The following is a 9,244-nucleotide window of genomic DNA, read 5'->3' as shown; positions in this document are numbered from 1 at the left end:
TGAAGATCTGGCGAAGGCGAAGGAGCTGCAACACCTTTCGAACCTTTGGGCTCCCACCATTGATACCCTGACCCTGATCACAAACGCCAATCTGGGTTCCGCAGGTACGTAGTAGTTGCCAGCTTTTCTTGCCATCCTCGCCCTTCGAATCTCAGTTCTGTACATCTGCCTGTATTCCTTGTGGTAATGCTTAGCTTTTTCATAGATAAGCTTCCTCCTTGCCTTTCGAAGCATCTTTTGAGAACTTCTTTCTCAGACGCTTGATTTTCAATTCTGCGAAATTCCTTCGCTTCTTCTTAAGGGTTTCTGGCACAGCAGGAACCTTCTTTTTCTTCTCTTCTGCACCCTCCATGGTTCCAGCCGGAAAAAGAGCGGCTTACGATTTTTTAAAAAAGATTTTATTTACTTGTCAGCGAGGGCACAAGCAGGGGGAACGGCAGGCAGAGGCAGAGAGAGAAGCAGGCTCCCCACTGAGCAGGGAGCCTGATGCAGGACTTGACCCCAAAACCCTGGGATCCTGACCTGAGCCAAAAGCAGATGCCTTACCGACAGCCACCCGCAGGTATCCCGTGAGTTTCTGACGTGGCGTAGAAACCGCCACTCTGATCCTGAAACACCAAAGGGTTTCCGGGGCTGTCAGCCTGGCTCTGCCTTGGAAGAGCCATGTGGCCTTTGAAAGCTGTTTCCTCGTCTGTAATATAGTGACAGGAACGGAGCCGGATTCACAGGCTTGTGGCAAAGCGTACGTGAGATCAGGTGGGTAGAGGTGAATACGTCACGGCCATTGTCATCACTGTCCATGCCACCACCCTAGAGCTACAGCCCCAGCCTAACCCTACGCAAAATCTAGACATGTGGCTCTTGAAATTCCCATTATGATGGCTTCTGTGTACAAAACAGAACCGATGCCCTGCTCACTCCCCAGAGCTCGCTCACAGCCTGTACTCCTCGCCCTGCCAACGGGAATGATCCACCATCAGTCTGTGAACTCATGCCGAAAGCCCCCGTGGCCGGCTCCGGGGCCCCAGCAGCGACTGCAGGATGCTGATCAGCCTGCCCTGACCCCTCCGCACGGCCCGCGGCAACCGCTCGCTCCCCTGGTCCCTCAGGCTGGGCCCAGGTCCTCCCGCGCTGGAAGGCCATTCAGGCCTCCGGCATCCCAGGAGCAGCGGTTTCCTCAGTGCTGGTCCTTGGAAGGACCTCCCGCTCTCATAGGCTGCTCAACTGGACAGCGGGGTGGGAGAGGACGATGAAGGCAGCAGGCACCATCATCCCGAGGAGCCCGCACTTCCCTGTTCATCTCAGGACGGGGGTCAGGGCTGTTGGATCTGGTGTTCAGGGACAGCCAGGAGCCGCCCGGGACCCTGGCCTGGGGGACTGGTGGTTTGGCCGCTTCATCCTGGGTCTAGAGAGGCCGAGGCCCCTGACACCCTGAGCCTCCCAGGCTCGCCACACCTCGGCTGCGTCCATTTCCTTCCTAACGGCTGCCGTTTCCTGTTTAGCTTCGATAACAGGTGGTTACAGGTTTTTATCTGTTTTCTGGGCATGGCTCTCTGCCATGACTCTTTTATCTACAGGGATGTTACTATGCTTTTCTCACCATAAGTCTGCGTGGGATTCCACTGCTACTCTGTTCTTTTGGTCACATGTGACAGGGCCGACATAGCTTCCCCCAGTTCCCAGCTCTGTTAACCCTGTTAAATGATGTGGGAAACAAAGGCAGAAGAAAAATTATTACATTTCCTTACTACTTACAGCCCACGGACAAGTCCTTGAAGGCAGGCAGAGTGACCTTCCTCTAGGCGCTCAATGCCTTCATGTTGACACCTTGCTCAGCGCAAGAGGCGATCTTAGCCCCACCCCCATGATCCCGTGAGTCGGCTTTAACATACAGAAATTCCTCTGGAAACTTCCTTCATCTCTACCCCCAAGATACATGTTTGCAATCATCCCCCAAGCATGTGACCCACTGATACACATCTGAGGGGTCTCATGACTCAGATTTTATTAGATGACCTTTCCCAACAACAGCTAGCCCCCTTAGGATCCTGGAAAACTTGCTTCCAAAATTCCCTAGACTTAACGCTCTCCCTAACCCCCTCTCAACTTCAAAGTATGTAATCAACTCCTTATGACCCCAGTGCAGCTCTTTCTGCTCATGGGTCCTGTCCCTGTGCTTTTTTTTTTTTTTTTTAAGATTTTATTTATTTATTTGACAGAGAGACAGCCAGCGAGAGAGAAACACAGGCAGAGGGGTTGGGAGAGGAAGAAGCAGGCTCCCAGCAGAGGAGCCTGATGCTAGGCTCGATCCCACGACTCTGGGATCACATCCTGAGCCAAAGGCAGATGCTTAACGACTGAGCCACCCAGGCGCCCCAGTCCCTGTGCTTTAATAAAACCACCCTTTTTGCACCAAAGAATAAAGAATTAGGAATTCTTTATTGGCCCTTGGCTTCGAACCATAATGGCTTTCCTACATCATTTTTTTAAAAGGTTTATTTGAGAGAGAGAGAGGACATGAGCTGTGGGGAGGTGCAGAGAGAGAGGGAGAAGCAGACTCCCTACTGAGCAGGGAGCCCGATGCAGGACTCTGCAGGACTCGATCGCATATGGATCCTGAGGTCATGACCTGAGCTGAACGCAGACGCTTAACTGACTGAGCCCCCCCGGGTGTCCCTTTTCCTGCATCATTAGTCACATGGCCTCTGCCATGTAAAAATCTGCCTTTCCCCTCACCTACTTTTATCTGGACTTCCTTGTCCTTTGCCCCTGGTGGCTCCATCCTACTCAGTTTGGATTCTAGTCCCGCAAATTTGTTCATGCTCATTCCCTTCCTTTTTTTTTTTTTTTTTTAAAGCTTTTATTTGACAGAGGTAGCGAGAAAGAGAAAGAGAGCACAAGTAGGGGGAGCAGCAAGCAGAGGGAGAGGGAGAAGCAGGCTCCCTACTGAGCAAGGAGCCTGATGTAATGTGAGGCTCGATCCAAGGACCCTGGGATCATGACCTGAACCGAAGGCAGACGTTAACCGACTGAGCCACCCAGGCGCCCCATGCCCATTCCCTTCTTCCCTCGTTAGCAACCACTCCGATGTGTTCCAGATACATCTGTTCTCGTGGTTTTTTAAACTTGCGTCAAAGTTGTGCTGCGGGTCTTTATTGTCTTTACTCAACACCACATCTGAGATGTATCCATGTTGCAGAATGCACATTTAATCGCTTCTCTCTGTTGCACAGGATTTCTAGCATATGCACCCGTGCTCCTTGCTTGCCGTCACCCCCGGGAAGCACACAGGTAGCTGTGGTATTAATCAGGACATCTCCACGAAAACCCTCAATCATGCTCTTCAGGGATGTGTGTGAGAACTGAGGGGTGTGCATACTTAATTTCACCAAGATTATCAGTTTGTTCTGAATGACTAGAGCAGTTAACACTCCTACAGCAGGGCACTTGGGTTTTTATTTCCCCAATTTCTCACAAATACTGTCTATCAGGGTTTTTGTTTTGTTTTTGCCAATCTGCTACTAGCAGTGACCCAGTTGTATTTGAATTTGCTTTCTTCTCATACAAGAGAGGCCGCAAGTCACTTACATTTTTTTTTTTGAGATTTTTATTTAAGAGAGTGTGTGAGAGTAAGCGGGGAGGGGTGGAGGGAGGAGAGCACGAAGCCCGACATGGGGCTCGATCCTACGACAGACTGTGAGATCATGACCTGAGCCGCAACCAAGGGTCCGATGCTTAACCGAATGAGCCATGAAGGGCCCTACTTACTATTCTTATTAGATAGACACTCAAATTTCCTCCTGAATGAACTGTTTATTCCTATTCTTTGTACATTTTTCCACTGCTATGAATTTTTCCTTTGGATTTTCAAGAGTTCTGCAAATATTCTACATCAGCACCGTCCAATAGGACTTTCTGAAATTATGAAACTGTCCTTTATCTGTGCTGCCTACTGTAAAAAATCCCCATAAACTGGGTGGCTTAAAACAGCAGACATTTTAACAGTTCTGGAGGCTAGACGTCTGAATTCAAAGGGTGAGCAGGGTTGGTTCCTTCTGAGGGCTCTGAGGGTGTATCTGTTTCGTGCCGCTCTCCAGCTTCTGTTGAAAAGCAACCCTTAATTTTGGTGACATGAGACCTATCATTTCCTTCTATGTGTTGTAGGCATCTTTTTGGTCTTAAGCAATCCTTGCACACACAAAGAATACAAAAATATTTTCTTGGGGGGCGCCTGGGTGGCCACAGCGGTTAAGCGTCTGCCTTCGGCTCAGGGCGTGATCCCGGCGTTGTGGGATCGAGCCCCACATCAGGCTCCTCTGCTATGAGCCTGCTTCTTCCTCTCCCACTCCCCCTGCTTGTGTTCCCTCTCTCGCTGGCTGTCTCTGTCTCTGTCAAATAAATAAATAAAATCTTTTAAAAAAATATTTTCTTGGGGCGCCTGGCTGGCTCAGTCAGTGGAGCGTGTGACTCTTGATCTCAGGGTCATGAGTTCAAGCCCCGTGTTGGGTGTAGAGCTTACTTAAAAAAAAAGTATTTTCCTATGTTTTCTTTTATTAAGATTTTTATTTATTTGACAGAGATAGAGACAGCCAGCGAGAGAGGGAACACAAGCAGGGGGAGTGGGAGAGGAAGAAGCAGGCTCATAGCAGAGGAGCCTGATGTGGGGCTCGATCCCATAACGCCGGGATCACACCCTGAGCCGAAGGCAGACGCTTAACCGCTGTGCCACCCAGGCGCCCCCGTTTTTTTTTAATTGGATTTTTGTACCATACACCGAGCCGATTTTCTCAACCCAGTGTGCAGAAACAATCCATTCTTTTCTAGGATGTGCTGCCCCATATCATTTATCCCATTCCCACACTTACATGGGTCTGTTTGTGGGTAACTGCATTTTGTAGGTCTGTTTTTCCCTACAATGGCACTATATTATCTTTATTATAACTTTAATATCTTACTATCTGTAGGCTGAGTTTCCACATTTTACACTTTTAAAAATGGACTTAAAGGGGCGCCTAGGTGGCTCAGTTGGTTGAGTGACCAACTCTTGGTTTCAGCTCAGGTCGTGATCTCGGCGTCATGGGATAAGAGCCCTGTGGCGGGTTCTGCACTCGGCGTGGGGTTGGCTTGGGATTCTCACTTGCCTCTGGCCCTTCTCTCTCTCAAATAAAATCTTTAAAGAATAAAAATAAAAATAAAAATAGGGATGCCTGGGTGGCTCCGTCGGTTAAGCATCTGCCTTTGGCTCGGGTCGTGATCCCAGGGTCCTGGGATCGAGCTCCACGTCAGGCTCCCTGCTCAGCAGAGAGCCTGCTTCTCCCTCTTCCTCTGCCACTCTCCCCTGCTCATGCTCTCACTCACTCGCTCTCTCTCTCAGATGAATAAATTTAAAAATCTTTTTAAAAAATGGACTTAATGAGACTTCTGGTTCCAGCCAAGATGAAGTAACAGGAACCAGAATTATTTTCCACTTGAAAACAAAACACACAAAATATGTGAAACAGTTCTAAACACTGAAGGCCCGTGACCCCTGAGAGAAAGGAACAACTGGGTTGAGTTCTAGGACTGTTCCAGCTTTCCATCTGGTTTTCAGAATGCACAGCAAGGAGGGAGAACTCAAGAGCCCAGTGGTCTCCATGAGTTGAGTGGGTAGATCTGGAAAGTCAGGAGGCCAAAGTGGCCAGAGTTCACAAGGCAAAACACTGAAGAATAATAACTTAGTACTGACTGGCATGTGTGTGACCGAATTATGAAGCCAAGAAAAGAACAAAAAGAATTAGAGTGAAAACTCCCAGAGTTCAAGCAGGGCCAGGTGCAGCAGTGCCTCTAACAAGCAGCCGGAGGGCACACCTGCTCCTTGGGGCCTAATAACACACGTTATCAGCTGCTTGATACCGCTGTGCAGTTCACTGATGCTGTTTGTTTTTAATCTTTCTTCTGTTCCATTTAAAGTTTCTCTTTGTACATCTTCAATTTCGCTAACTTTCTCTTCCATAATGTCTAATCTACCATTATTTCCACTCCGTGTATTTTTCATATAGATATTTCAGCACAAATCATTAAAAGAATAAACCGATTAACGAAGTTTATCAAGCCTACGAAGTTTTATCTTTCAAAAGACATTGACGAGGAGCGCCTGGGTGGCTCAGTCGGTTAAGCATCTGCCTTCGGCTCAGGACCCTGGGATCAAGCCCCGCATTCGGGCTCCCTGCTCAGTGGGGAGTCTGTTTCTCCCTCTCTTTCCTGCTCTTGCTCTCTCACTCAAATAAATAAAATCTTAAAAAAAAAAGACATTGATGAGAGGGGGGAAATACTTGAAAATTACATATTTGGTGTATATATGTGTGTATACGTATGCAAAATATAGAGAGAGCTTGAAACTTAACATGATAAAAAATACATAAATGGTAAGACACTTCAGCAAAGATGGAGAGATGGCCAAGAAGCACATTATGTTCAATGTCATTAGTCATTAAGTGAATACGCCTTAAAACGTTAAGATGCCACAAGCTACCACCTATTTGAACCGTTATCAAGTGTTGGTAAGGTAACGGCAACATTTCTGGTGGGGATGCAAAATAGCACATCCACTTTGAAAACCTTCTGGCAGTTTCTAAAGAGTTAAATATGCACACAAACATGATCTAACCATCCCGCCCCTACGTAGTAACCCAGGAGGAATGAAGGGTGTGTCCCTGCAAAGACTTGCATATGGACGTTCACAGCAGCTGCACGCGGAACAGCTAAAAAGCGAAAACCCAAATGTCTGTCAACAGACAAAAGGAGGTCCACACATCCAGTGGAATACTTTCCCACAATAAAATGAACCACTAATGATTCATGCAGCATCTGGTCTACAAGCACTCAGCACGAGTCTCCACAGGGACAACTCCACATGAAGAAAAAAAAGACTTCTCATCTGGGAAGAGAGGCTTGAAGCCTTCAGAGCTGCTTCTGTGAATGTGGTGATCAGAGAAGCAGGGTGCTAAAAAGAGATGTTCAGAGTTACAAGAATAAGTTGAATGTGGTGTCGGGAGCACAGGAAGGCCAGTGGGGGAAGAGGGAGAGAGAGTAAACTTTCTTCAAATTGGTGACATTTATCTGAATCTCAATCCCTGGACTAAGACTTGAGTTTTGGGGATGATATATGCGGAGGTAAAAAAAGGCACGAGACAGCAGTTTTCAGTTGTTGGACCGTTAAGTTCCAAACGGAGTAGGACGGAGGTAAGAGAGCTTGGTAATGTCAGACCACAGTGCCTTTGAATTCAGGTTAGTATGTTCTGAGCACGCAGGAGAAGCCATCAAGAGTATTTGTTGTGGATGTAAACAAAAATGCATGTTTGAGGACGCCTGGGTGGCTCAGTCAGTGAAGCATCTGCCTTTGGCTCAGGTCATGATCTCAGGGTCCTGGGATCGAGCCTCACCTCGGGCTCCTTGCTCAGCCGGGAGTCTGCTTCTCCCTCTCCCTCTGTTCCCCCACGCCCCCGCCATGTTCTCTGTCTCAAAAAAATAAAAGCCTTAAAAAAATGTACATGTTCATCATAACAAACTAAGTCAAGGAATTCAAAAAATGTAAAGGACATTCAAAACACCTTTAATCCTACCACCCACAAATACCTGCCACACCACATTAATATTTTGGTGTGTCTTTTTCTTATGTTCTGCATATATTCAAATAGAGAGCAGGCAGGGAAAGTTTCCTCATCCCTCCTGATTCATCCCTTGAGCCCCCAAGTCCTTCCAAGTAAATGCTTCCTTTTTAGAGTCATGTACTGTCCTCCTCCCACCCCAGCCCGGCCCCCACCAACTCCGTCCAGCAGTCCTGCAAGATTTTGACAGCCTAGGGGCGCCTGGCTGGCTCAGTCCGAAGAGCGTGCGACTCTTGTTCTCGAGGGTTGTGAGTTCCAGCCCCACGCTGAATGTAGTGATTAAAAAACAAAATCTTAAAAAAAAAAAAAATCCTGAGGGCCTCGTTCTCAGTTTTCTTCCTGAAGACATCATGAGCAATGGCAGGAAACTTCAGTCACAGTGAGGGTAGTCCCTCACCGCCTGACTTCTGAATTTAGTATCTCCTCTCCAACAGGGAGCTTCTCCTCCATCGCGCCTATCATCAAACCTAGCCCAGAGATAGGTATTCAAAGAGCAGCCACCTCCATGTCCTCGGTTCCAAGCATCCCACTCTACCACAGCTTTCTTCCACTCCAGTGGGATCTCCAAGTCAATGCACAGAGTGCCTTTCCACTGCCGCCATCCTTTCACGTCCGGATTTCTCATCTTAGTTCTGAACCCACGGTGGGGCATCGCCCTTCTCTTGCCTCCCGCCCCCGTTTGTTGCGCTCCCCTAGGAAACACCAACTCACTGCCCACTCTCAGCCTGCATCCAGGCGGCTGGTCACGGCTGGAGAACAAAGCCGGGGGCGCTCATCTGACGGTCATACCGCGACCCTAAATCTCAAGCCCCCAGTGCCTCCAAGCCAACCCGAGGACCTAGACAATTTGCTCGCACCCTCGGGAGGTCCTTCACGACTTCTCTCTCCAAAAGCTTCCATAAACTCGAAGGAACGTTAAACTTTGCAGGGTTTTGAGGAGAGCGGTGTGCTGACGTTTGAGCGAGCCTGGGGACGCGAGGCCGGTAAGAGGCTGCTGCGGAAGCAGCGCGGGGTCTCGGACTGAAGCGGCGGGGCCTCTCGAGGGCTGGCTGAGAGTGAGCGCAGGGTGGGCCTAGCGCGGCAGGACGGCCCAGAACGCAGGAGCGAGAACCCGTCGCCCCCCAGGACGCAGAAGGCGCACTCAAACGACTCCGGCTGCCGAGCCGGCCGGCGCGGCCCCAGCGCGTCACTCTTGTCGACGACGGCCGTACGCTCGAGGCGTCGTGGACGACGACGTGACGCCTTCGCGTCACTCCCGGCGACGGCGGCAGGGTTTTGTGACGTAGGGTGCCAGCGCGGGGCTCCGGACCGAGGGCGGCCCCTGTGAGGAGCTCGGGCCTCGGCCGCGCACACAGGGAGCAGCGGCGCGCTCGCTGCGGGTTCGGCGCCCGGGGGCGGGACCTCCCTCCTTCCGTGGCGTGGCGCCGTGGGCCGGCGCGAGTAGGCCACCAGGCGCCGTGCACACGCCCGCGCCGCCCGTCCTGACGCGGTACGTCGCCGGCGCCGCCGCCTTGGCGTCATGACTTCCGGGCGCCGCAGCCGCCATATTGCTCGCGCGGAAGCGCCGCCGCTGGCTGGGAGTCCCGGAGCGGCTGCGG

This window comes from Ailuropoda melanoleuca, chromosome 11 (assembly GCF_002007445.2).
Source record: "Ailuropoda melanoleuca isolate Jingjing chromosome 11, ASM200744v2, whole genome shotgun sequence".
Classification (NCBI taxonomy): Eukaryota; Metazoa; Chordata; class Mammalia; order Carnivora; family Ursidae; genus Ailuropoda; species Ailuropoda melanoleuca.
The sequence above is the reverse complement of the archived record's forward strand: the minus strand, read 5'-3'. Positions refer to the sequence as shown.